The sequence below is a fragment of the Pan troglodytes genome, chromosome 10 (genome assembly GCF_028858775.2).
Source record: "Pan troglodytes isolate AG18354 chromosome 10, NHGRI_mPanTro3-v2.0_pri, whole genome shotgun sequence".
Classification (NCBI taxonomy): domain Eukaryota; kingdom Metazoa; phylum Chordata; class Mammalia; order Primates; family Hominidae; genus Pan; species Pan troglodytes.
In genome coordinates this window covers 123,457,984-123,485,732 of record NC_072408.2, presented here as the reverse complement: position 1 = coordinate 123,485,732, position 27,749 = coordinate 123,457,984, and the positions used below count along the sequence as shown (strand labels likewise).

The 27,749-nt window shown below is 45.9% G+C and overlaps 1 long non-coding RNA gene across 1 annotated transcript in view; it reads right to left on the bottom strand.

Annotated features, from left to right (window-relative positions):
- Nucleotides 1-24,663, bottom strand: part of LOC134807517 (uncharacterized) — a 37,902-nt gene extending 13,239 nt beyond the window's left edge. Inside the window, exon 1 of the long non-coding RNA XR_010148164.1 lies at nt 23,955-24,663. This is a non-coding gene — a long non-coding RNA (uncharacterized LOC134807517). The remainder of the gene's footprint in view (nt 1-23,954) is intronic.
- Nucleotides 24,664-27,749: the final 3,086 nt, after the last annotated feature.

Below are 27,749 nucleotides of genomic sequence, written 5' to 3'. Positions count from 1 at the left end.
AGGGTTTAACAGTGAAAAATCTCTCTTCCCTGCTGACCCTCGCCACTGATTTCTCCTCCAGTGACACCATTTTCTTGTGTTTAAGCAAAGGGAGTTATACATATGCAAATGAATACTTGCAGGTATTATTTCTCTTTTTCCTATAAGTACAAGAGCTATATAGCATGCTGTATACACCTGTCTCTCATGTTCTTTTGCTTTGTGAAACAAATGTTTAAACTCCAATATTTAGATAGTTCCTACTAGATGTCTTAGTCCATTCTCTGTTGCTTATAAAAGAATACCTGAAACTGGGTAATTTATAAAGAAAACACATTTATTTCTTACCCTTCCGGAGGCTGAGAAGTCCAAGGTCAAGGGGCTGCAACAGGTGAGGGCCGTTTTCTAGAGGGGATGCTCTATAGAGTCCACAGGTGGTGGAGGGCTTCACCTAGTGAGGGTGCTGACTGTGCCAGCTCAGGTCTCTCTTCCTCTTTTTACAAGGCCACCAGCCCCAATCCCATGACAACCCATTAATCCACTAACCCATGAATGGATTAATCCATTTTGATTGGGTCAGAGTCCTCATGACCCAATCACGTCTTAAAGGCCTCACCTCCCAGTACTGCCACATTAAGGGATTTAATTTCAACCTGAGTTTTGGAGGGGACAGATATTCAGACTATAGCACTAGGTATCAGAAGCTTTTAAAACTGCTTCCCATGCATTATCCCACTGAATCCTATGATACCAGGCACTATGGTTTCCCACTTCATGGGGAAGGAAACTGAGGCACACAGAGACCTTGAGTGACTTTCCCAAGTTTATTCAGTTGGTAAATTAGCCCTGACCTTGTGCTGGAACTGAAATAAGGCAAAGGAAGGGATGCTCAGTCCAGCAGAGCTTGCTGGGGTTCACCAAGTGCAAACACTTCCATTATTCTCTTTATTCTAGAAACTTCTTAAAATAGCTCCTAGAGGTAGGGATGATGATGGGGAAAGCATGGCTCAGATGTGCTGAAGGTCCCAAAGCCACCCGTATCAAGTCAGTGGCAGGGTTGGGAAGAAGAGTTCATTGCACACAATGAAACAATTACCAAGCAACTACCATGTTTCTGGGTCTGCAAAAAGCACTGGGAAGACGGAGAGAAATACAATGTACCTCTCTTCTTAGATGGACTAATCAGGACTAGTCTGTTTTGCATATCAGTATTTCTTGGAGATCTTTCCATATCAGTACATATAGGCTTCTTCATTCTTTTCTTTCTTTTTTTGTTTTTGACAGAGTCTCATTCTGTTGCCAGGCTGGAGTGCAGTGGTGTGATCACGGCTCACTGCAACCTCCACCTCCTGGGTTCAAGCAATTCTCCTGCCTCAGCCTCCCAAGTAGCTGGGACTACAGGAGTGCATCACCACGCCCAGCTAATTTTTGTATTTTTAGTAGAGACGGGGGTTCACCATGTTGGCCAGGATGATCTCGATCTCCTGACCTCGTGATCCACACACCTCGGCCTCCCAAAGTGCTGGGACTGCAGGCGTGAGCCACCATACCTGGCCCTTCATTCTTTTACATGGCAGAAATTTCATGTTAGTTACTTCATCATTTGCCTACCGATGGATATTCAGGCTGTGTGTGCCCTCCTACAAATAGAGCTGCTGTCAAAACATCCTTGTATGTACGTCTTGGAGTGCTTGAGCAAACGTTTATCTGTAGAATGAATTCCTAGAAGTGGACTGGCTGGTCATGGGGTACACATACTTTGAATTTTGGTAGATATTGCTAAATTGCATTCCAAACAACAGCACCAATTTACACTCCCCCCAAGAATGCATGAAAAGTGTTCATCCCCAATTTTCCCCTCCCCGGACCTCATCAACCTGTTTCATCTTTGCCAACCTGACTGCTGAAAAATTAGCTCATTTAAATTCCCATGCATTATGAGCACATTATTTCATGTGTTTATTGGCCATTTATATTTCTTTTATGAACTGCTTTTTTGTGTCCTTTGTACATTTCATGTTTCGGCTTTGTCTTATTCACAGAGATATATAAGAGCTCTTTGGACACTAAAGAAATGCGTTACAAAGATTTTTCCCATTTACAGTTTGTCTTTGTAATTTTTTTCACCATATAGAGGACTTTCATTTTTATGTAGTTGGAAATATTAATTTTTTCTTTATGGGTTTTGGGTTCATGTTTGCCTTTGCCTCTCCACGATTATTAATGACCCATTTTTTTTTCTTCTCAGCCTTTTTATGGCTTTCATTTTTAAATTGAACTCTAAGCATTTGAAATTTATTTTGGTGAAAGGAGTGGTATAGGGGCCTGGCTTAATTTTTTGGCTTTGAGGGGAGCCTCTTTAGATTCCCTTGTACCTGGCTTCACCTGACTCGGGGATGGGGGGCGGGGAATCTCGAAGGGAGAGCCAGGGTCACAGCAGGCTGGGGCCTCCACCTGCAGAAGCTACCAGAACCCAGACAGCAAACCCTTCTGGGCTGGTTCTACTGGAGACATGGTGCACAACATGGCCAGTCCTTTCTAAGCCAAGCACAGAGACCCTCTAAGGAGAGATTGGTACATTGTATTTCCCGCTATCTTCCCAGTGCTTCTTGCAGAACCAGAATCATAGTTACTTGGTAATTGTTGCATTGTATGCAATGAAATCATTCTTCCCAACCCTGCCACTGACTTGATACAGGTGGCTTTGGGACCTTCACACATCTGAGCCACGCTTTCTCCATCATCATACCTACCTGTGGGGACTGTTTTAAGAAGTTTCTAGAATACAGAGAATAATGGATGTGTTGGCACTTGGTGAACCCCAGCGAGCTCTGCAGTTGGAAAGTTTCAACGACTGGCTGTCCCTTTGCTCCTATGAACACGTCTCAGTTGTGTGCGGCCATTAACGTTTTAGTGGCTTTAAAGTAGAACAAACTTTTGAAATATCTTCTGGTCAGTAAAGTAATTAAGTTGTAAGAATTACAATTTATCTCCTTGTGGGACACAGAGGGTTTTTTTTTCTTTTTAAATTTTTAATGAGAAAACACAGCTTCTAAACATTTTTTTTTTCTGAATGAGTTCTTATAAAAAGTAATATTATTCATCACTATCTCCAAATCCCCGGCATTGGAGAAGGTAAAGATTGGCTTGGAACAGGAAGGTCTATTACAAAGAGAATCAGGTACCTACACAAAACAGAGCAGGGACTTTGCTGATGGTTTGTTCAGAACAAAGTCCTGGGCACCCAGAGTTAATTTGATACCGGATGAGACTTGGTTCTCTTTCGTGCCTCAGTTTCTCCCACTAGGTTCAAGAAAGAACTCACATCAAACAAAAGTCAGTCTAGGATAGCCCTCTTGACTAGTGCTTGAGAGAGTGGATTCCAGAATCTGATCACCCAACTACAAATCCCAGCTCCACCATGTACTGTGTGACTTTGGGAAACCCATATACCTGGTTTGTGTCTCACAGGGATGATATTGTGCCCACTTTGTGGGGCAGGTGAGATGATACAACCAAGGAGCTTATAACAGAGCTGGGCACACAGCAAGTGTTTAATAGATGCACCCCTTAGCATCTTGAAAGATTTCGTTGGATATATGAGAGTCTGTTTATGTGTTGAGGCATGTTTGGGCAACAGTGCCATAGCTTAGTGGTCCCCAGCGTTTTTGGCACCCAGGACCAGTTTTGCAGAAGACAGTTTCTCCAAGGACCAGGGAGGGAAGGTGGAATGGTTTCGGGATGATTCAAGTGCATTACATTTATTGTGCACTTTATTTCTGTTATTATTACATTGTAATATGTAATGAAATAATTATACACCTCCCCATAATACAGAATCAGTGGGAACCCTGAGCTTGTTCTCCTGCAACTAGATGGTCCCATCTGGGGGTGATGGGAGACAGTGACCGATCGTCAGATATTAGATTCTCATAAGGAGGGCGCAGCCTAGATCCTTCGCATGCGCAGTTCACAATAGGGTCGTGCTCCTTCCTATGAGAATCTAATGCCACAACTGATCTGACAGGAGGCGGAGCTCAGGCGGTAATGTGAGCAATGGGGAACAGCTGTAAATACAGATGAAGCTTCACTCACTGCCCACCGCTCACCTCCTGCTGTGTGGCCCAGCTCCTAACAGGCCACAGACTAGTACCAGTCCATGGTCCAGGGATCGGGGACCCCTACCGTGGCTGGTGCTGTAGGACACCACGGGTGGTGAATACTACCAACAATCAGGGGAATGGGGCGGTCCTCAAAGAACATATGCTTTGATAGGAGAGATTCTATCAACATATGTGAAAAACTGCAGGCCAGTGGTGGCTGGCTAATACCTACAGGGGACAGACAGGCAGCTCACGGGAGAGATGGGTACTGCAATTGGCCATCTGAATCCGTGGGCTCTCTGACCTCAATTCGACCAACCACAATTGGAAAACACTTAGGGGGAAAAAATACAACAATGAAAAGTAATAGAAAAATTTAAAGCACACTATAACAACTATTTACATAGCACTTCCATTGTATTAGGTACTATAAGTAATCTACAGACAAAGTGTACAGAAGATATGTGTAGGTTATAATGTGAACACTATGCCATTTTACATGAGAGACTTGAGCATCCGAGGATTCTGGTATCTATGGGTCCCTGTAACCAGTCCCCCATGACAGTGAGGGATGACCGTGTATACATATATTTGTACATATCAATAATATAGAAATATTCCTTTTCTTTTCTTTTTTTTTTTTTTTTTGAGACGGAGTCTCGCTGTGTCACCCAGGCTGGAGTGTAGTGGGGCAATCTCGGCTCACTGCAAGCTCCGCCTCCCGAGTTCATGCCATTCTCCTGCCTCAGCCTCCCAAGTAGCTGGGAGTACAGGTGCCCGCCACCATGCCCGGCTAAATTTTTGTATTTTTAATAGAGATGGGGTTTCACCGTGTTAGCCAGGATGATCTCGATCTCCTGACCTCGTGATCCGCCCGCCTCGGCCTCCCAACATCCTGGGATTACAGGCGTGAGCCACTGCGCCCGGCCAAAATATTCCTTTTCTTTACAACAAATATACCTTCTCCATTTGTCTGGAGGCTTGCTCAACTAGATGTTCTCACATTTGGTGGAGGCCTAGCTGCAAAATATGCTTCTCCACCATTAGTAAAATGATGTGAATGGTGAATGACAGCTGAGCCTGGCTTCAGAACCAGGGAGAGAGTGGTTGCTCCACCTCAGAGGGCAACTACTCATGGAACTAGAGCTCCTACACTTGCAAGAGAAAGAAGAAATCAAGATTTTTGTTTATAATTTTTTAAATGTTGGATAAAATAATTTTAAAACAATATATTGGCCCAACACAGCATGCCTGTGGGGGTGAATTGGGCCCCAGAGCCCCTAGTTTGCAGTCTCTGCATGTGGCCCATCTTATAAAAGGTCATACAGACCAGGGGCGGTGGCTCACACCTGTAATTCCAACACTTTGGGAAGCCAAGGCAGGAGGATCACCTGAAGTCAGGAGTTGGAGACCAGTCTAGCCAACATGGTGAAACCTCATCTCTACTAAAAATACAAACATTAGCTGGGTGTGGTGGCGTGCACCTGTAGTCCCAGCTACTCGGGAGGCTGAGGCAGGAGAATCGCTTGAACCAGGGAGGCAGAGGCTGCAGTGAGCTGAGATGGCGCCACTGCACTCCAGCCTGGGCGCAGAGTGAGACTCCGTCTCAACAATAAATAAATAAATAAATGGCATACATGCAAATTAACATGCATTGCAAAGTTATCACATCAAAGGTATTGCCTAGCTAAGCATTTTTACTTTTTCAAATAAAGTATTGCATCATCACAAATTCCACCATTCCAACTCTCAGGCTGCCTTGATCTCTCCATGCAAAGCTGCCTTTTAGGAAAAGGTAACACAAAGTGTAGAGCATGAATTGTATCACATACTGTTAAGATATGCAGAGTTTGCAGTCTAGAAGCTATTAAATTATGACAATTGTTTTTTTTTTTTTTTTTTTTGGAGACAGGATCTCCCTCTGCCACACAGGCTGGAGTACAGTGGCACAATCGTGGCTCACTGCAGCCTCAAACTCCCAGACTCAAGCGATCTTCCCAGCCTCCCAAGTAGCTGGAATTACAGGTGTACGCCATCATGCTTGGCTAATTTTTAAAATTTTTTGTAGAGACGGGGTCTCACTATGTTGCCCAGGCTGGTCTCGAACTCCTGGACTCAAATGATCCTCCTGCCTTGGCCTCCCAAAGTGCTGAGATTACAGGCATGAGTCACTGAATCCAGCTTGTCCATTTATTTTTTAAAAACCACTTTATTGAGGTATGGCTGGCATACAAAAAATGTATATATTTAATGTATGCAACTTGATGAGTTTGGAAATAAGTGTACACCTGTGAAACCACCACCACAGTCAGTGCTATAAACATATTTGTCACCTCCAAAAGTTTCCTCCAGCCCTCTATAATATTATTATTATTTGGTGGTAAGAACACTAAACATAAGATCTTAGCAAATGTTTAAGTATAAAATGTAATATTATAAACTATAGGCACCACGCTGTACAGTAGGTCTCTACGACTTATTCATCTTGGATAACTGAAACTCTGTACCTTTGGACCAACATCTCCCCATTCTCCTTCCTCCCTCTAGCTCCTGGCAATGATTATCAAAATGAGTTTGACTATTTTAGGTTGCTTGTATAAGAGAGATAATGTAGTACTTGGCCTTCTGTGCCTGGTTCATTTCATTTAGCATTATGTCCTCTGTGTTCATCCATCTTGTTGCAAATGGCAGGATTTCCCTCTTTTTCAAGGCAGAATAACAATCCATTATATGTCTATACCACATTATCTTTACCCGCTCATCTATGGATGGACACTTACGTTGCTTCTATGTCTTGGCCATTGTGAATAATACTGCAGCATGCATGAGAGTGCAGATATCTCTTCAGTATCCTGATTTCAGTTCCTTTGGATGTATACCCAGAAGTGGAATATCACTTTATGCCTGTTAGAACGGCTATTACTAAAATACATAAATACATAAATAAGAATTGATGAGGATGTGGAGAAAAGGGAACTCTTGTACACCGTAGGTGGAAATATAAATTGCTGTGGCCACTATGGAAAACACTATGGAGGTTCCTCCAAACATTAAAACTAGAACTACCATATGATGTTAATTGCTTTGTTTGACAAGGCTGGGAAGACAATCCAATGGGGGAAAATAGTGTTTTCAACAAACTGTACTGGGACAACTGGATAGCCACATGTAAAGAATGAATTTGGACTCCTACCTCAGACCATACACAGAAACAAATAAAATACCTAAATGTAAGAACTAAAACTGTAAAAATCAAAAAAACACTTAGAAGAAAACAGGAGGCTGGGGGTGGTGGCTCATGTCTGTAATCCCAGTGCTTTGGGAGGCTGCGGCAGAAGGATCACTTGAGGCTAGGAGTTTGAGACTAGCCTGGGCAACATAGCTGACCCTGTCTCTACGGAAAAACAATTTTTTAAAATTAGTGGGCAAGGTGGTGTGTGTCTGTAGTTCCGGCTACTTGGGAGGTTGAGGCAAGAGGATCACTTGAGCCCAGGAGCTTGAGGCTGCAGTGAGCTATGAACCAGACCCTGTCTCTAAAAAAATAAAGTAACAAAAAACAACATAGGAGTAAATCTTCATGACCTTGAATTAGGCAATGAATTCTTAGATACAACACCAAAAACACAAGTCACATAATAAAACATAAATTGGATGACTTAAAAATAAGAAACCTTTGTGTTGCAAATGACACCATCAAGAAAGTGAAAGATAACTCACAGAATGGAACAAAGTGTTTGTGAATCAGCCGGGTGTGGTGCCTCATGCCTGTAATCCCAGCACTTTGGGAGGCCAAGGTGGGTGGATTGCCTGAGCTCAGGAGTTCAAGACCAGCCTGGGCAACATAGTGAAACCTCATCCCTACAAAAAATACAAAAAAAATTAGCTGGGCATGGTGGCACACACCTGTAGTCCCAGCTCCTTGAGGGGCAGAGGTGGGAGGACCACTTGAGCCCAGGAGGTTGAGGCTGCAGTGAGCTGAGCCAAGACTGTGCCACTGCACTTCCAGCCTGGGTGACAGAGTGAGACCCTGTCTCAGAAAAAAAAAAAAAAAGAAAAGAAAAGAAAAAAGAAAATCGTGAGTCTTATATCTGATCCAGGAATTGTATCCAGAATAAATAAAGAACATTTACAACTCAATAATTGAAAGACAACCCAATTACAAAATTAGCAAAAGATTTGAATAGACATATCTCCAAAGAAGATCTACAAAAGGCAATAAGCACATGAAGATATGTTCATCATTCACCATTAGGGAAATGCAAATGAAATCCACAATGAGACCACTTCACACACACTGGGATGGCTGTAATAAAAAAGATAGACTAGAACAAGTGTTGGCAAGGATGTGGAGAAACTGAACCCTTCAACATTGCTGGTGAGCACATAAAATAGTGTATGCCCTTTGGCAAACAATCTGGCATTTCTTTAGAAAGTTAAAGTAAGAAGAAGGGGAACGAAGAGAGGTTGATTAATGAGTACAAAGATATACTTAGAAGAAATAAGATCTGGCGTTCAATATAGTAGTAGGGTGACTACAGTCAAATAAATCAATTGCACATTTCAAAATAGCTAGAAGAGAATAATTCAAAGGTTCCTAGTATAAAGAAAAGATAAATAGACTGGGTGCAGTGGCTCATGCCTGTAATCCCAGCACTTTGGGAGGCTGAGGCGGGCAGATCACTTAAGCTCAGGAGTTTGAGACCAGCCTGGCCAACATGGTGAAACCCCCATCTCTACTAAAAATACAAAAATGAGTCAGGCCTGATGGTGGGCACCTGTAATCCCAGCTACTTGGAAGGTTGAAGCACAAGAATTGCTTGAATCTGGGAGGTGGAGGTTGCAGTGAACCGAGATTGCGCCACTGCACTCCAGCCTGGGCAACAGAGTAAGACTCTGTCTTAAAAATAATAATAATAAAAAGAGATAATTATTTAAGGTGATGGACATCCCAATTACCCTGATTTGATTATATGGTTGTATCAAATTATCACAGGTACCCCCAAAATATGTACATCTTATATGTATGGAAAGAAGAAGGAAAGAAAGAAAGAAAGAAAAAGAAAAGTCAAGCCAGTGAATGGATAAACAAAACATGGCATATCCATACAATGGAATAATAGTTGGCAATAAAAAAAGTAACAATAGCAAAGACATGGAATCAACCCAGGTGCCCATCAATGGTGAGCTGGATAAAGAAAATGTGGTACATAGGCACCATGGAACACTACACAGCCATAAAAGGAAAAAAATCATGTCTTTTACAGCAACATGGATGCAGCTAGAAACCATTCTTCTAAGCAAACTAACACAGAAACAGAAAATCAAATACTGCATGTTCTCACTTGTAAGGGGGAGCTAAGCTTTGGGTACACATAGTCATAAAAACGGGAATGACAGACACTGGGGAATACAAGAGGAGGGAGGATGGGAAGGGAGTAAGGTTGAAAACAACCTACCTATTGGATACTATGTTCACTACTGGGGGTGAGGGATCCATTCATACTTCCAACCTCAGTATCACGTCATATACCTTTGTAACAAACCTGCACGTGTACCCCTGATTCTAAAATAAAAGTCAAAAAGAGAAAAAAATAAAGAAAATGAATAAAGTATATGGTACTGATTCATGCTACAGCGTGGATGAGCCCTGAAAACATTACGCTAAGTGAAAGAAGCCATTGCCAAAGACCACATATTGCATGACTATTTATATGAAATACACAGACTAGGCAAAGGCACAGAGGCAGAAAATGGTTACCAGGGGGTGGAAGAAAGGGGAACTTGGGACTAACTGCTATTGGTATGGGGTTTTTGGGTTTTTTTTTTTTGGGAGGGGGGGTTCTTTTAGAGGAGAAAAAGCTGCTCTAAAATTAGATTGTGGTGATGGTTGCACAGCTCTGTGAATACTCCAAAAGCCCTTGAATAGCATGCATTGCATGGTATATGAATTATATCTCAAAATGCTGTTTAAAGAGAAAGATTACACAGTTCTCATGCTTTCGTGATCTTGGCCACATGCAGAGACAGTATCCGTCGGTGTCATCCTTGAACACAAAGGACAGTGATGTAAGTGCTAATAATTATGACCTGTTAAATGCATAAGCAATTGGTAGTCATAGTCAGTTCAGATTTCCAATATTGGATTACTATATCTTTATCGTATCATTTACTACTGTAATATGATATTCTACATCCACAGCCAGCACTATAAACAGTGATGTTAATTTTAGGTCTGTGAGGGCAGGGGAATTTTAAGAGTGCCAGAGCCTCTTCCCATAATCTGCCTAGTTCCGACAAAGGGAAACGCTGGCTACTGTCCCTCTAAGCTGAAGTCAAATGTGAACCCAAAGGACTTTGGCATGCAGCCACCAGTCCATCCTGTTTGCTACCAGTTCGGGGTTTTGTGTGTGTGTGTGTCGTTAAGTTTTCTCCTTGGCTGTCAGTCAAGCCTCTTCTGTGGTTTTTTTTGGTTGTTGTTGTTGTTTTGTTTTTTGGGTTTTTTTTTTGAGATGGGGTCATGCTCTGTTGTCCAGCTGGTCTCAAACTCCTGACCTCAGGTGATCCGCCTGCCTCAGCCTCCCAAAGTGTTGGGATTACAGGCGTGAGCCACTGCATCCGGCCAAAATTCCATCAATTTTTTTTTTCTTTTGAGTCAAGTCTCGCTCTGTTGCCTCAGCTGTAATGCAGTGGTGCAATCATAACTCACTGCAGCCTTGAACTGGTGGCCTCAAGCAATCCTTCTGTCTCAGCCTCCTGAATAGCTGGGACTATAGGCATGAGCCTTTTTTTGGGAGGGAAGGGGGTGGATGGGGTCTTGCTCTGTTGCCCAGGCTGGAGTGCAGTGGCATGATCTTGGCTCACTGCAACCTCTGCCTCTTGGGTTCCAGCAATTCTCCTGCCTTAGCCTCCCGAGTAGCTGGTATTACAAGCACACACCACCACGTACAGCTAATTTTTGTATTTTTAATAGAGATGGGGTTTCACCATGTTGACCAGGCTGGTCTTGAACTCCTGACCTCAAGTGATCTGCCTACCTTAGCTTTCCAAAGTGCTGGGATTACAGGCATGAGCCACTGCACCCAGCCCTCTTCTTTATAGTCTTTACCCTGCAACCCCATCCCTCCCAGGGTGGTGCTGGAACCACAGCCATGAGGATGATTTGAAAAATCCCCACTGCCTTGACCGAGTGAAATTGAAGGAGGGCAGTTAGTTGGCAAGAACCAATTTCCACCTCTGGCAACAGCCTCCTTTGCTTTCTCTTAATGGTCTGTTATCCTCTCTCAAAGTTGACACATTTGCCATCCATGGAGAGTACCAAGTGGTGGCTTGGAATGTCCTATGTACAAAGGTGCCTCTCTCCATCACTCTTGCCAGCGTCCCTCCCGAGAGCATGAAGGCCAAGGTCAATGTCATCCCCTTTTCCCCAGAGAACCTTGCCCAGGGCTTCAGGCTCAGCCCGTTTTCCCCAAGTTCACGTATTCATTTTGTTCCCCCGCTTATCTTCTGAACTCTGAGGTCGGCTCTCCTTCCTATTGCTTTTTGCTGGCTTCGTTGTTTCACACCGGACGGTCACTTAGATTCCTGGCTGGATAGGGAAAGATCTTCTGATGAAAGTCCCCTCCACGCTGGGGGCCCTGGAGCAGGACTGGCCTCTGCAGGCAGATATTGTCTGATTTCCGGGAGCTCTAAAGAGCTTGACCTGCATATAATTACAAAATGACCTACCAGACAAGGAAATGTTTGTTTACGCTAAATCTCTGCCGCCACCCACCTCCCCCGGCCTGACTCCCCTATCAGGGAGAAAGGTTGAGTACCACCAATTCTCTCACGTCCATTGTGAGTCTTTCCTCCTGGTTTCCGTCTTGCAGCCTTTTCCCCTCCCCTCCCCTCCGGCCTACAGGAGAGGCAGGGAGTTAGAAGTAGATGGAGTGTGAGCCGGGTGCACTGGCTCACGCCTGTAATCCCAAGGCCTTGGGAGGCTGAGGCAGGAGGACTGCCTGAAACCAAGGAGTTTGAGATCAGCCTGGGAAACATGGCAAGACCTCATCTCTACAAAAAAAAAATTAAAAATTTGCTGGGTGCAGTGGGGTGAGCCTGTAGTCCCAGCTACTTGGGAGGCTGAGGCAGGAGGATCGTGTAATCCAAGGAGGTCAAGGCTGCAGTGAACTAGATGGTGCCACTGCACTCCATCCTGGGCAACAGAATAAGACCCTGCCTCTAAAAGAAACAAAAAAATAATAGATGGAATGAGTGTTCTTGTGGGATGATCACGAAGTCTGATCATTTTCGCTTAGTCATACTTGCAGCAAATGTTTATTGAGCATATAATAAGAGCCAAGTGCTGTGTAGACTCGGTGTTGCACAGAGAATAAGTCTGACATGGTCCCTGCCTTCATCCAGCTAGTGGTTTAGGGGCCAAATGTCAAGTTACAACCGTGGTACCTGCCTAGGCAGAAGAGTTCAGGGCAGAGTGAAAGCATCTTACTTAGGGAAGACCTGACCTAGCAGTGCTGGTGGGTTAGGGGGAGGCCAGAAAAGGTCTGAGGGACTTTTGCCCTGCAGTGGGGTGGGCAGGGGCTTTTTCTCGTTAAAAAAAATTACACTTTGCAACTTTGTTGGTATAAATCCAGGTTGGATTCATCATAATATAGGCACTGTCTCCCTCTTCTGATTTTAAAAGAAATTAAGCCTTTTTTTCTGGGCCCCTAAAGGTATCATAGACCCTGGACACTATGCAGTTGTGCCTCTGGGAAAAGGTTGCCTCAAGGAAAAGACAATGGAATTAATATCTGAAGAATAAACAAGAGTTAATTCAGTGAATGAGGGGTGGGGTTGGTGGGGTGTGGGCACCATAAACAGCATATACAAAGGCCCTGTGGTGGAGGAAATGAGCAATTGACAAGCTTCAGATGTAGCTCAGGAAGCATGTGTGGATAAGGTGAGGACACAGAGAAAGCCGGGCCATATGCAGCCTTTCCCCAGAGCAGTGGGAAGTCACTGATACATCTCAAGGCAGGAAGTTGAATGACTTTGGAAGGCATCAATAGGAAAAGCTGGCCAGAAAACCAGAAGCCCCCCCAGTTCTCCCTATTAAATCTAATCAACAGAATGAGAACCTATCTGGAACAGAACAGGCATTGATGTTACCCAGGTTAAGAAGAAGCTGAGATGTACGGGCCTGCTGGTCTGTGGTTACTGGAGAAGACAAGACAATATTTTCCCCCAAACTTTGTTATGCCTTCTTTCCTAGGTGGCGCCCTTGGGAAATAGATTCTAAGGCAGAGATTTGTGTGCAGGTTTATGGGTGTGTGTTCTTGGAAACAACACCCATAAGGACGTAAGGGCAATATTGGGCGGATACAAGGGAGATCTCAGGTTATCCCAGAGCTCCCTAGAACCAGTGAGGTAGGAGACGGGACTTAACTCCAGGGGTGGGGCTTGGACACTGGACCACATTGAGGACTAGCTAAAACAGGGATGGGGCAGGAGCACCTCTCCATAAGACATGCCCACCTGTGAGCGCTGACAGTTTACCATTGCCATGGCAACACTGGGAGTTACTGCTCCTTTCCGTGGCAAAGACCGAGGACCCAAATGCTACCACCCTTTCCTTGAAATTTCTGCATAAACTGCCCCTTAAGCTACATGTAATTAAAAGTAGCTATAAATATTTTCGTTTGTTTTTTTGGAGGCTGCATTGAGCTGAGGTCACGCCATTGCACTCCAGCCTGGGCGACAAAGTGAGACTCTGTCTCAAAAAAAAAAAAAAAGAAAGAAAAAAAAGAAAATACAGGCATTTGTTGTGCTGTGCGTTGGGTATACAGCAAGCTTGAAACAGGCATGCAGGCACGGCTGTGGGCTCCTGGTCCTCACAGCCTGGCAGGAAAGGCAGGCCCTTGGACACTGAAGTGAGGGGAAGCAAAGTTACTGGAGATGAGAACAAGGGACCCAACTGTCATGTAAGACAGGATGCAGCATGTGTTACAGTAAAAGCAAAAGTTCACTAAAAAAGCTTCTGCACAGCAAAAGTGACAATCAACAGAGTGAACAGACAAGCTGCAGAATGGGAGAAAATATTTGCAAACTGTGCATCTGACAAAGGACTGATATCCAGAATCTACAAAGAACTCGAACAACTCGGCAACAACAAAGGGCAAATAACCCCATTAAAAGGTGGACAAAGGACATGAACAGACATCTTGTTAAAGGAGACACACAAATTACCAAGAAACATGTGAAAAATGCTCAACGTCGCTAATCATCAGAGAAATGCAAACTGAAACCGCAGTGAGATACTATCTCACTCTAGTCAGGATGACCATCATTAAACAGGCAAAAAAATCACAGATGTTGGCGAGGATGTGGAGAAAAGGGAACACTTCTACACTGCTGGTGGAAGGTAAATTAGTACAACCTCTATGGAAAACAGTAGGGAGATTTCTCAAAAGAACTAAAAATAGTCCTACTATTCGATCCAGCAACCCCAAAACTGGTGTATATACCCGAAGGAAAAGAAATCATTGTATCAAAAAGATACCTGCACCCATATCGCAGCACTATTCACAATAGCAAAGATAAAGAGGCTAAGTATCCAGAACACATGAATGGATAAATATCTCACACACACACACACACACACACACACACACACACACACGAAGACTACTCAGCCATGTAAAAGAATGAAATCATGTCCTTTGCAGCAACGTGAATGGAACTAGAGGCAGTTATCTTTAAGTGAAATAACAGACACAAAGTCAAATACTGCATGTTCTCACTTATAAGTGGGAGCTAAATAATATGAACACATGCACATAGAGAGTGGAATAATAGACATTGGAGACTCAGAAGGGTGGGGAGGGGGAGGGAGAGGGATGAAAAGTTACTTAATGGGTACAATGTACACTATTCGGGTGATGGCTACACTAAACCCCAGACTTCACCAGTATGCAATATATCCATATAACAAAACTGCACCTGTACTCCCGAAATCAATCAATCTATGTATTTTACCGATCATCTATCAGTCTATTTATCTTATCTTTCATCTATCAATCTATCTTATCTATCAATCATCTATCTTATCATCTATCAATCATCTATCCATCGTATCTATCAATCTATCTTCTATCAATCATCTTATCTATCATCTATCAATCTATCAAGTCTTATCAATCTATTTTATCTATCTATCTATCCACCCATCCAATCTTGCTCTCTTTCTCTTTCTCTCTCTCTCTCTCTCCCCCTCTCTAAAGCACAAGCTCGGCTGGGCGCAGTGGCTCATGCCTGTAATCCCAGCACTTTGGGAGGCGAGGCAGGCAGATCATTTGAGGTCAGGAGTTCAATGAGACCAGCCTGGCCAACATGGTGAAAACCCTGTCTCTACTAAAAATACAAAAAAAGTGAGCCGGGCATGGTTGGTGGCATGCATCAGTAATCCCGGCTACTCAGGAGGCTGAGGCAGGAGAATCGCTTGAACCCAGGAGGCAGAGGTTGCAGTGAGCCGAGATCATGCCACTGCACTCCAGCCTGGGTGATAGAGTGAGACCATGTCTTCCCTCACCAAAAAAAAAGCACAAGCTCAGGAAGTTGGGAACACACATGGGGAGACACGTGCTCTGGGATATGAGATTGGGGGTAGAAACCCCCAACGTGCATGCTCTGAGTTGAGCCTGGAGAGACGGCACTATTGAGAGATGAAGGGATGAGGAGGAGCACATGGGCAGAGGGAACCACAGCGGCAAAAGCAGCGACAAGCCACTGCACCCGGGGGGGATGGCTATAACCAGGGAAACAAAAGAAAGGGAAAATAACAAGTGTTGACGATGATGTGGAGAAACTGGAATCCTCATGTGTTGCTGGTGCAAATATAAATACAGAGCAGCCATTCTGGAAAAAATACAGTGCAGCCATTGTGCCATTTTGGGCAGTTCCTCAAAAAGTTAAACATAAAATTATCATGTGATATAGCATATCCACCCCTAGATATATACCCCAAATAACTGAAAACAGGGGTATTTAAAGAGATACTTGAACACAAATGTTCATAGCAGCACTACTTACAGTAGCCAAAAGGTGAAAACAGCCTGAATGTCTATTGATGGAGGAATGGCTGAACAAATTGTGGGCTATTCATACAATGGAATATTATATGGCTATAAAAAGGAACCAAGTACTGACCCATACTACAACATGGATGAACTTTGAAAACATTATACTAAGTGAAGGAAGTCAGGCATAAAAGGTGACCTACTGTATGACAGCATTAGAGGAAATGTCTAGAATAGGCAAATTCATAGAGACAAAAAGTAGATTTGTGGTTGCCAGGGCCTGGGTGCCAGGGGAGAAACTGGAGAAACTGCCTAATAGGTTGAGAAATTTTACTCTGGAGTCATTGAAATGTTTTGGAACTATGTAGAAGTGGGGTTTGTACAACATTGTGAATATACTAAAACCCACTGAATTCTACCCTTTAATATGATTTTTTATTATGTGAATTTCACTTAAATATAAATATATATATATATATATATATAAATTTTTTTTTTTTTTTGAGACAGCGTCTCCTGGGTTTACTCCTGCTCTAAAACTTGCCTTGGACTTTCACTCTGCCTTATGCCCTCAGCTGAATTCTTTCCTCTGAGGAGGTAAGAATCAAGTTGCTGCAGGCCTGTATGGATTTGCTGCTGCTCACACTGATGGTAGATGGATTTCTGAGATTGACTTTGGTATGAGGTGAGTGAGAAGGCATAACCTTGAAAATGAGGGTTGAGGCTATTTGTAGATTTCTTAAGTGCAGTGTTAAAGACTTTCAACTTTATTTGGTAGCCAGGGGGATCCCTTTGCTTTCTCTGTACTCAGTGGCCTAGAGCAAGGATTGACACACTTTTCCTAGGAACGAGCAGATAGTAAATATTTCCAGCTTTTCGGGACACACGATCTCTGTTGGAACTACAGCCAGCCCTCTCTATCCTCAGGTTCCGAATCCAAGGATTCGACCAATTGCAGATAAAAAATATCAAAAACAATAAAAATAATAACTAAAATAATACAAATTAAATAACAATACAGCATAACAACTATTTACACTGCATTTACATCGTATTGGGTATTGTATCTAGAGATGATATAAAGTATACAGGGAAAATTTAAAGTATACAGGGGTAGATGCAAGTACTATACCATTTTATATCAAGGACTTGAGCATCTGTGGATTTTAGTAATCTGGGAGGTCCTGGAACCAATCCCCCACAGATACCGAGGGACAACTGTACTCAACCCTGCCACTAAGGCACAAAATGAGCCATAGACAATCTGTAAACAGGTGAGCATGGCCATTGGCCAATACAACTTTATTCATAGACACTTTACTTTTGATTTCATTTTATTATTTAGAGACAAGATTGTCTTGCTCTTGATAAAATAAAAACTTCAGTTGGATTAAATTTAAAGGAGTTTAATTGAGCAATGAACAATTCAGAAATCGGGCAGCCTCCTGTGCCAAGGTACGCTCAGAGACCCCAGGGCAGCCATGTGGTGGATGATTGATGGACTGAAAAAGGAAAGCGAGGTACAGAAAATGGATGTGAGGTACAGACACAGCCGGACTGGTTACAGCTCGGCGTTTGCCTTATTCGAACACAGTTCAAACAGTTGGCTACATTTATTGGCTAAAACTTGGTGACTGGCACAAGTGTAGGCTACGGTCAGTTTACACCTTCACTTTTTTGTTGAGACGGAGTCTCGCTCTGTCGCCCAGGCTGGAGTGCAATGGCGCAATCTGGGCTCACTGCAACCTCCGCCTCTCGGGTTCAAGCGACTCTCCTGCCTCAGCCTCCTGAGTAGAGTAGCTGGGATTACAGGTTCCTGCCACCACTCCTGGCTACTTTTTGTATTTTTAGTAGAGATGGGGTTTCACCATGTTGGCCAGGCTGGTCTCGAACTCCTGACCTCAAATGATCCACCCACCTTGGCTGCCCAAAGGTCTGGGATTACAGGCGTGAGCCACCGCACCCAGCCTCCTCCACTTATTATAGTCCATGATGTACAGAGAAACCTTTAGGCTGAACTTAAAATATGTAAGGGGGAAGCTTTAGGCTAAACTTTAACTCTGTCACCCATGCTGGAGTGCAGTGGCGCAATCATAGCTCACTGCAGCCTCAAATTCCTGAGCCCAAGCCATCTTCTCGCCTCAGCCTCCTCAGTACCTGGGACTATAGGCACACGTCACTGCATCTGGCTAATTTTTTAATTTTTTGAGTGACAAGGTCTCACTATTGCCCAGGCTGGTCTCGAATCCCTGGGCTCAAGCGATCCTCCCACCTCAGCTTCCTGGGATTACAGGTGTGGGCCACCAAGCCTGGCCCATGTAATTTGTATGTGTCATCAAGTATTATTCTTTTTTGACTCCCCTCCAACTCCAACCATTTTATTGATTGATTGATTGAGACAAAGTCTCACTGTCTCCCAGGCTGGAGTGCAGTGGCATGGTCTCGGCTCACTGCAGACTCTACCTCCCAGGTTCAGCCGATTCTTGTGCCTCAGCCTCTCGAGTAGCTGGGATTACAGGAACCTGCCACCATGCCCAGCTAATTTTTGTATTTTTAAAAGAGACAGGGTTTTGCCATATTGGCCAGGCTGGCCTCAAACTCCTGACCTCAGGTGATCCTCCTGCCTCGGCCTCCCAAAGTGCTGGGATGACAGGTGTGAGCCACCACGCTGGGTCCCCTCCAACCATTGTAAAATGTAAAAACCATTCTTAGCTTGCAGGCAGTGGACCTGCAGCCAACAGTTTGACAACTCCTGGCCTAGAGGGATACAGGAAATATGGAAGTTGAAATTTGGGGTGTTAAAGTTGTCAGCTGTTCCTGGCTGACTACAGACTCTTGCCTTCTACCTTCAGCTTGTCAGTAAAATGGGAATAATTCTAAAACAAAGCTCTGGAGATGGGGGTTTAGTGGGGTTGGGAGGGGCAAGTTCTGTTGGAACAGTCATGAATCACATTTCAGAATATCAAGTATCATGAATGCATTTCACCATTAGCACCATCCCTCAGGCTGGAGCATGCACGAGTCTAAAGATGAATGTGTCCAGCCAGGCGTGGTGGTTCACACCTATAATCCCAGCACTTCGGGAGGCCAAGGCGGGTGGATCACTTGAGGCCAGGAGTTCGAGACTGGCCTGGCAAACATAGTGAAATCCCATCTCTACTAAAAATACAAAAATTAGCTGGGCGTGGAGGCACGTGCCTGTAATCCCAACTACTCAGGAGGCTGAAGCGGGAGAATAGCTTGAACCTGACAGGTGAAGGTTGCAATGAGCCAAGATTGTGCCATTGAACTCTAGCCTGGGTGACAGAGTGAGACTCCGTCTCACAAAAATACAAAACAAAAAACCAGACATGTCTGATAGGGAACCTGGTGACATCCTGAAAAACTCAGGAGAGGGAAATGGAGTCACGGTTGGTTCAGGATCTTTGGGAGTGTTTTCCCAGCGTGAAACTCACTTGAAAGTAAAATCAAAACCAAACTATTTTCTCTCCTGTCTTTCCTTATGGAGGAATTGGCAATCCCCATTCGGGCCCTTGATCCCCCACCTCTGCGTCTCCCTGTGTCGTGCGCATGTGTTATTAAGTGGCCCTTGTGGATCGCTGCCTGGCCGAGTGTTCTCATGGCACGTTGTATTCCACAGGCCCGGTTTACCCCGCCACAGCTGCCTGGAAGACCCTTCTAATGCCTGCGCTTGAAAAGACACACTCTAAGCCATCCTTTTCCCTCCAATCCCTACACAAACGCAAATGATAATTACACAGCCAGGAATGCTCAAAGGGAACATTTGGTTTGGGTTTGCAACTCGAAGACCCACAAATTCCAGGAAGAAACTAATAAAATATCAACCTCGAATCTCACCACTGACTCAGACCTCTTTCCTCTGCAAGCCTGTGGGCCCCTGACCTGTGCTCATGGCTCCGATCGTCATCAGCTGCTGTTGAATTTGAGGGGGCACAGAAGGCCATTTTAGAGAGCCACAGCTCCCAAAGCACATTCGGGAGGTCATTCATCTTTCCGGAGTCTCTGCAAACAGGCACATCATGCTCCTTGTGCTGGTTTCTTTCCCCCCTCCTGGCATGGTGCGGCTTGGGCCTGGATCCTGCATTTTATAATTTGTTGTTCTGTTTAGTCGTTGCTCCCACCCTACCCTTGTTCTTGTTTTGTTCGATTTCCTTCCTCTCTTAGGCTGGAATTATTCCAGTAATCATGAGAGAATCAAGGTGCGGCGTTTCAATCCGTCACTCCGTAGTTGCCCGTCCCCCTCAAAGGCAGTAGATCTTGTGACAGCCGGGACGGAAAGGAGCTGGCTGGTCTTTCCTGTGTCCTTTCTGAGTTCTGTAAGAACCGTAGGTCTTACAGACCCATTTTCATTTTTGTCCCTTCAATCCTGGGATGTATTTGTTTCTGACAAAGTCGATTAGCCTTGTTGAGAAGATGTTTCTGAGTGGATCCACTAGACATAACCTCCCCTCCAGGGTCCAAACCATATCTTGTATTTATTTCTCCCATCGCCCCACAGTGCCTGAAATAAGATAGTATTCTAAGGTCATGTACTGGCTGAATGGACAAATCCAGTTATTTCACAGGTTACGCTGTTCACCCCAACCCTCATTGTCTGTTCCTTGGGCTTTTATCATAATTTTGTATTTCACCTTCCCATTCATTCTATGGTCTTCTCAGATGTTTTGTCCTTAACTTCCACATTCTGGCTTGTCAGTTTGATGGGGCTTCTGACATTTGCAGCAGGGAGGCCTGATAGGCTGATTTTTCTGGACTGTGTGAGGTTGAGGTGGCATCGCATTTCTTCATGTTCATATTCTTCAGTGTCATTCACAAGATCTGGCTCTGAGTAGGAACTCAATGTGTGTTGGGTGAATGAGTGAGTGAATGAAAAAGGAGAAACTTTTTTTTTTTTTTTTTTGGAGACAGTATCTCCCGCCGTCACCTAGGCTGGAGTGCAGGGGCATGATCTTGGCTCACGGCAACCTCCACCTCCCAGGTTCAAGCGATTCTCCTGCTTCAGCCTCCTGAGTAGCTGGGACTACAGGTGTGCACCACCATACCCAGCTAGTTTTTGGATTTTTAGTAGAGATGGGGTTTTATCATCTTGGTCAGGCTGGTCTCAAACTCCTGACCTCAAGTGATCAGCCTGCCTCGGCCTCCCAAAGTGCTGGGATTAGAGGCATGAGCCACTACACCCAGTCAAAAGTTCTTTAACCCTACCTGCCTCTAGCTCTCTAATCCCAGCCAAGATGAATTCTTACTTCAAGCAAAATTGTCGTGGTTCAGCATTTACCTACATTTACTGCCAAATCCTCCCCAAAAGAGAGATCCAGAAGGGTCCCAAAGTCAAATGAGTTTGAGAAATGCTGTATATTCTGGCCAGGCGCAGGAAAAAAAAAAAAGAAAAGAAAAAGAAAAAAAAAAGCTGTATAGTCTTTCCATATTCAGAGAGTCACTGCACACACTGGCATTTAAAGTCTCTGAGACATTCCATATTTAGAGACTTACTTCATTTTCTTTAATCCTGAATTTCCAAAACTCATTTGACCATGGAATATTTGCTTCTCAGAACACCTTCCAGAACTAATTTTCCAAGATTTGAGAGCTTAATATATATGCCTTGTATCCTTATTTGTAACATATAACATATACTAACAATGCATGAAGCCTCGGTAGAATTCTTAGCTGGCGGCGTTGAATGTATATTTAGGTCATCTCTAAGAATGAATGCTCGATCCATAAAAACATGCATTAGTAATGCAGACATGCACAGAAGTGGACATATTAAAATGACACAGATGTAAGCATCAGTGCATTCTCACAGATCCCTGCAATGCAACAGCCACCAGTAGACCTGTCTATGTGCTCATTCATTCATTCAACAAACACCATTCTGGGCACTGGGGATATAGCAGTGAGCAAAGCAGACATAGTACCTGTGAGCAGAAGGGTGCTCCTTCTGCTTTCCTTTTCCATGTGGATACAAAGAAATAAACTTGATAGAGACCGGGTGCAGTGGCTCACGCCTGTAATCCCAGCACTTTGGGAGGCTGAGGCGGGTGGATCACTTGAGGTCAGGAGTTCGAGACCAGCCTGGCCAACATGGTGAAAACCTGTCTCTACTAACAATACAAAAGAAATTGGCTGGGCACGATGACGTACGCACTTGTAGTCCCAGCTACTTGGGAGGCTGAGGTGGAAGAATCGCTTGAATTTGGGAGGTAAAGGTTGCAGTGAGCAGAGATTGTGCCACTGCACTCCAGGCTTGGCGACAGAGCAACATTCCGTCTCAATAAATGAGTAAATAAACCGATAGAATTTGGAATTCCAACATATACTAGGAGAAGTGGGTCAACTCTGTGTCCTCATTCTTAAAGGACACTGTTAGGATCTATAATGGTCCTTCCATGCTTACAAATAGATTGCTCTATGAAATAAAATTGTTTCTGTGGAGGCAGGGGCTTGCCACAGATATGATTTTATAGAAACAATGAATTCTGGACCTAATCTGTATACATTTTAAAAATTTAAATATACAGCACTCCCATTTTCTAATAAATGTACCTATTCTTTTCTTGGGTGTTGAAATTTCATTTCTAACTGATCTTTAATTCATAGTGAGATAGAACAGTTCAGCTTTAAAGCCCCCTCCTCCACTGTAGGTAGTTACTGACTTTTAAATAAAAGCTGAAATGCGCAAGGGTAGCAGAGCAGGGAGAGGTGGGGAGGGGATCTGTCAGCATCACTGGGTGCTAGGGACCTCTTTCAACAAACTCTTCTCCCCCACACCTGTTTTGTCTGAGAGTGGGAAACATGGGGACTGGCCGGGCGAATGTTGAAAAACCTCCCAGGTGATTCAATTAACATCTCCTTTTCTGGTTAAGAACTTAGAACCCACAGAGAGAAAAAATCATTGAATCGCTCAGGATGATCTCTGTGCAATGCAGACAGAGACATACATTGCCCGCAGGTGTCCACTTTGCAAACAGGACTTTGTTCCTATTGGATTTTCTTAAAGCAGGGCACCTGGGAGAGAGCCAGGGACTCGCAGACACAGCTGCCTAGGTACCAAAGAGGCAGTGCCTGCTGTCTCGTGCCTGGACAGGCCGGGGAGCTTCCTGACCTCTGCCCGCAGCCTGCACGCCCGTCTGAATAGCCTTGGCGGAGGAGGGGGAGGAGGAAGGACGGACAGCTCGTCTGCGTGGAAGGCAGCAAGGGCAGATGTTTTCAGCAGCAGATGGCAGACTCCAGCAGAGCCCTCCACAGCCCTCTTGGCCCCCGCAAGGCAAGGAGAAAGGAGAGGGCGGGGGAGGCTGGCCCAGCTCCTCTGAGCTGGGCCTCCAGCAGCACGCTGTGCGTGTGCCCGCATCGCATTCACATCTGCTCTCCCCCTCCCAAGTATTGATCCCGGGCCCAGAGTCTAGAGGCATCTCGGAGGGCTCAGGCTGGCTGTGGGCTTCCCAGCGCTCCTGAACGACTGCTGCCTGGGGGCTGTGCTGCTGCATTTCTGAACAGCCACGGAGCGGGATACTCTTGAGTTCCACGTGGGCCACTAAGTAGGGGAGGGAGCAACTGTTCACAGGTCTCTGGGCCCTTTCAGAATCCCAAACTGAGGCCCCTTCAGACCTGGGAGAGGAAAAAAGAGGCCCAGAAACGTGGCCTGGGCACAGCAGAGGCCCTATCCTTACTCTCAACGAAGGGTGCCATTTCCAGGCAGGTGAAACAATGGCGGGTCGGGGGTGAGTGAAAGGATGGAGAAAACCCGAGGTGGTAGAGAGAAGAGGGAGAGGTAGAGGGGATGGCAGGCAACACTCACCTGGCTCCTGTGCTCACAGCGCAGCACCCCTTACCCGTCAGCCTCTCTTAGCGAGCTCTGCTGCACCTCAGAATCCTCCTTAACCCAGCTCTTCAGGAAGCCACCGCTGGTGAGTTGGGGTCCGCGCCGAAGAGGGAGAGCTGGTGGTATGTTGGTCCTAGCTCTGACTCAGTGGCCTCTGTACCCCGGATAGTCCCTTTCTCCTCTCGGGGCCTTAGTTGTCCCAGCTGGAAAAAATAGACGCCACCATCTCCTGGGTATTAATTAGGTCTCTCTTCCTCTTGGGCTGAACTTTGAAAAAGCCAGGAGAAGCCGCAGTGTGTCCTGTTGTGTCCGGAATTGGTGGGCTCTTGGTCTCACTGACTTCAAGAATGAAGCTACGGACCCTCGCGGTGAGTGTTACAGTTCCTGAAGGCGGCCTGTCCGGAGTTTGTTCCTTCTGATGTTCAGATATGTTACAGCCTTCCGGTGGGTTCGTGATCTCGCTGGCTCAGGAGTGAAGCTGCAGACCTTCGCGGTGAGTGTTACAGCTCTTAATGCGGCGAGTCTGGAGTTGTTCCTTCCTCCAGGTGGGTTCGTAGTCTTCTCGCCTGACTTCAGGAGTGAAGCTCCAGACCTTCGCGGTGTTACAGCTCACAAACGCAGCGTGGACCCAAAAAGCGAAAGAACAAACCTTCCGCAGAGTGGAAAAGAACCCCAACCAGTTGCTACTGCCAGCTCCGGCAGCCTGCTTTTATTCTCTTGTCTGGCCCTACCCACATCCTGCTGATTGGTCCACTTTACAGAGAGCCAATTGGTCTGTTTTACAGAGAGCTGATTGGTCCGTTTTGACAGGGTGCTGATTGGTGCGTTTACAATCCCTGAGATAGACGCAAAAGTTCACGTCCCCACTAGATTAGCTAGATACAGAGTGTGGACACAAAGGTTCTCCAAGTCCCCACCAGAGTAGCTAGATACAGAGTGTCGATTGGTGCATTCACAAACCCTGAGCTAGACACAGAGTGCTGACTGTTGTGTTTACAAACCTTGAGCTGGATACAGAGTGTCGATTGGTGCATTCACAAACCCTGAGCTAGACACAGAGTGCTGACTGTTGTGTTTACAAACCTTGAGCTGGATACAGAGTGCCGATTGGTGTATTTACAATCCCTTAGCTAGACATAAAGGTTCTCCAAGTCCCCACCAGACTCAGGAGCCCAGTTGGCTTCACCCAGTGGATCCCATACCGGGCCGCAGGTGGAGCTGCTTGCCAGTCCCGCGCCGTGTGCCCACACTCCTCAGCCCTTGGGTGGTCGATGGGACTGGGCGCCTTGGAGCAGGGGGCGGCGCTCGTCGGGGAGGCTCGGGCTGCGCAGGAGCCCACGGCCGGGAGGGGAGGCTCAGGCATGGCGGGCTGCAGGTCCCGAGCCCTGCCCCGCGGGGAGGCACCTAAGGCCTGGCGAGTAGTCGAACACAGCAGCTGCTGGCCCAGGTGCTAAGCCCCTCACTGCCCGGGGCTTGCAGGCTGGCCGGCGGCTCCGAGTGCGGGGCCTGCCGAGCCCACGCCCACCCGGAACTCGCGCTGGCCCGCAAGCACCGCGCGCAGCCCCGGTTCCCGCCTGCGTCTCTCCCTCCACACCTCCCTGCAAGCTGAGGGAGCCGGCTCCCGCCTTCGCCAGCCCAGAAAGGGGCTCCTACAGTGCAGCGGCGGGCTGAAGGGCTCCTCAAGTGCGGCCAGAGTGGGCGTCAAGGCCGAGGAGGCGCCGAGAGCGAGCAAGGGCTGCAGGGCTGCCAGCACGCTGTCACCTCTCACTTTAAGAGGCAGAAACAGAACCGGGAATTCACTGCTTCCGGGTTATTTCCCAGCCTTAGTGCTGGGAGACTGGGAAACGTGGGAAACTGTCAACACTGAACTGAAAGTGAAGGTGGGGGGTGGGGGTGCCCAGAGTCCTAAGTGATTGGGGAAATGATAGCGGCAATGATAAAAACAAACCCCTGCAGAACGCTTGTGCCGGCCAGCCTGCTCTGAGCACTTAGCACGCTCTAGTTCATGCACCGATCCTCACGACCACCCTGGAACATAACTTCTGCCATCATTCCTGGTCCAGACACCGCGAAGCTGACTTTCAGCCAGGTTCACTTGTCCGCACAGTTGCTCCTCCTCTGGCTACTCCAGGGCCAGGATTAGACCCCAGGCAACCCGCATTCAAATTCCATACTCCTAACTACTATACTATGCTACAAAAGAAGACAACAAAAAACACTTTTCACCCACCAGACCAACAACAAATGATAGGTTTGATCTTATCAAGCTCTGGTGAGGCTGTGGTGTGGCATCGGCATCTGATTACCTCTGAGAAGGACCAGAGGGCTAGGATTGGAGTAGAGATCAGAGGCACTTTCATCTTATCTGTGTTCGTTTTGTGTTTTAGAAAATAGTCATGCATGACTTGGCTTAATAACTCATTGAGAGAGAGAAGCGGTCAGAAAAAGAGAACCAGGCTGGGTGCCGTGGCTCACACCTGTAATCCAAAGGAGGTCAAAGCGGGAGGATTGTTTGAGGCCAGGAGTTTGAGATCAGCCAGGACAACAGAGCAAGACCTCATTTCTACAAAAAATAAAAAAATTTAGCCAGGCATGGCGATGCATGCCTGTAGTCCCCTCTACTCAGGAGGCTGAGGACGGAGGATCACTGGAGCCCAGGAGTTTGAGGCTGCAGTGAGCTGTGAGCATGCCACTGCGCTCAAGCCTAGGTGATACAGGGAGACCCTGTCCCTAAAAAAAAAAAAAAAAGTAAATTACAATGTTAAAAAAGAAAAGAAAAAAGAGAAATAGAGTTCTCAGAATCTAGAACTCTGATAATTCCCTTTGGACATGACCTCTGGGTTGCAGAAACTCTGAGTGCTACATCTTGGGGGAAGTTCATTCTTTTCTTTCTTTCTTTCTTTCTTTCTTTTTTTTTTGAGATGAAGTCTTGCTCTGTCACCCAGGCTGGAGTGAAATGGTGCAATCTCGGCTTACTGCAACCTCTGCCTCCCGGGTTCGAGCAATTCTCTGCCTCAGCCTCCCAAGTAGCTGGGATTACAGGCGCCCGCCACCAGGCCCGGCTAATTTTGTATTTTTAGTAGAGACGAGGTCTCACCATCTTGGCCAGGCTGGTCTTGAACTCCTGACCTTGTGATCCACCTGCCTTGGCCTCCCAAAGTGCTGGGATTACAGGCGTGAGCCACCGCCCCTGGCTTCATTCTTTTTTTCAGCTCACACGTGTTTCCTGAGGACCCCTCCGTTCCAGGTTCTGTGCTGGGCTCTTTGTTCTCTCCAATTGAAAGGGTGTCTCCACTTTTGTCCCTAGTCTGGGTGCCTCTATGGCAATAAGGTCACGGCAACAGGGAGGAGCCTGTTCACCCCCAGCTCCGATTTGCAATGGGCTGTTCCCCCAGGGCAGCTGCTGCAACAACATTTACTTTGTACAGCGGCCAAGAGAGAGAGTGAGAGAGAAAGAGAGAGAGAGTGTGTGTGAGCCTACCCCATTCCAAAATGTTTCTGACAAAATCTGGCACTCCTGGTTCTAATCAAAATACTGAACTTTGGAACAAATTAACATTCCACAGCCCTCGCAGGGAAGGAGAATTCAGCTGAGACGACTTCAGTTCACAACCACAACAAAAATAGCTTCTCCCGGGGAAGACACATTCTGCTAACAAGGTCACTTTTGTTTTGCTTCCCCTGCCATCTGGTTGAGCGGCACCAGGGGCTGGCTTTGGTACCAGCTTATTCCGCGGAGAGGGGATGGGAGCCGGGTGGCGCTGCAGAAGG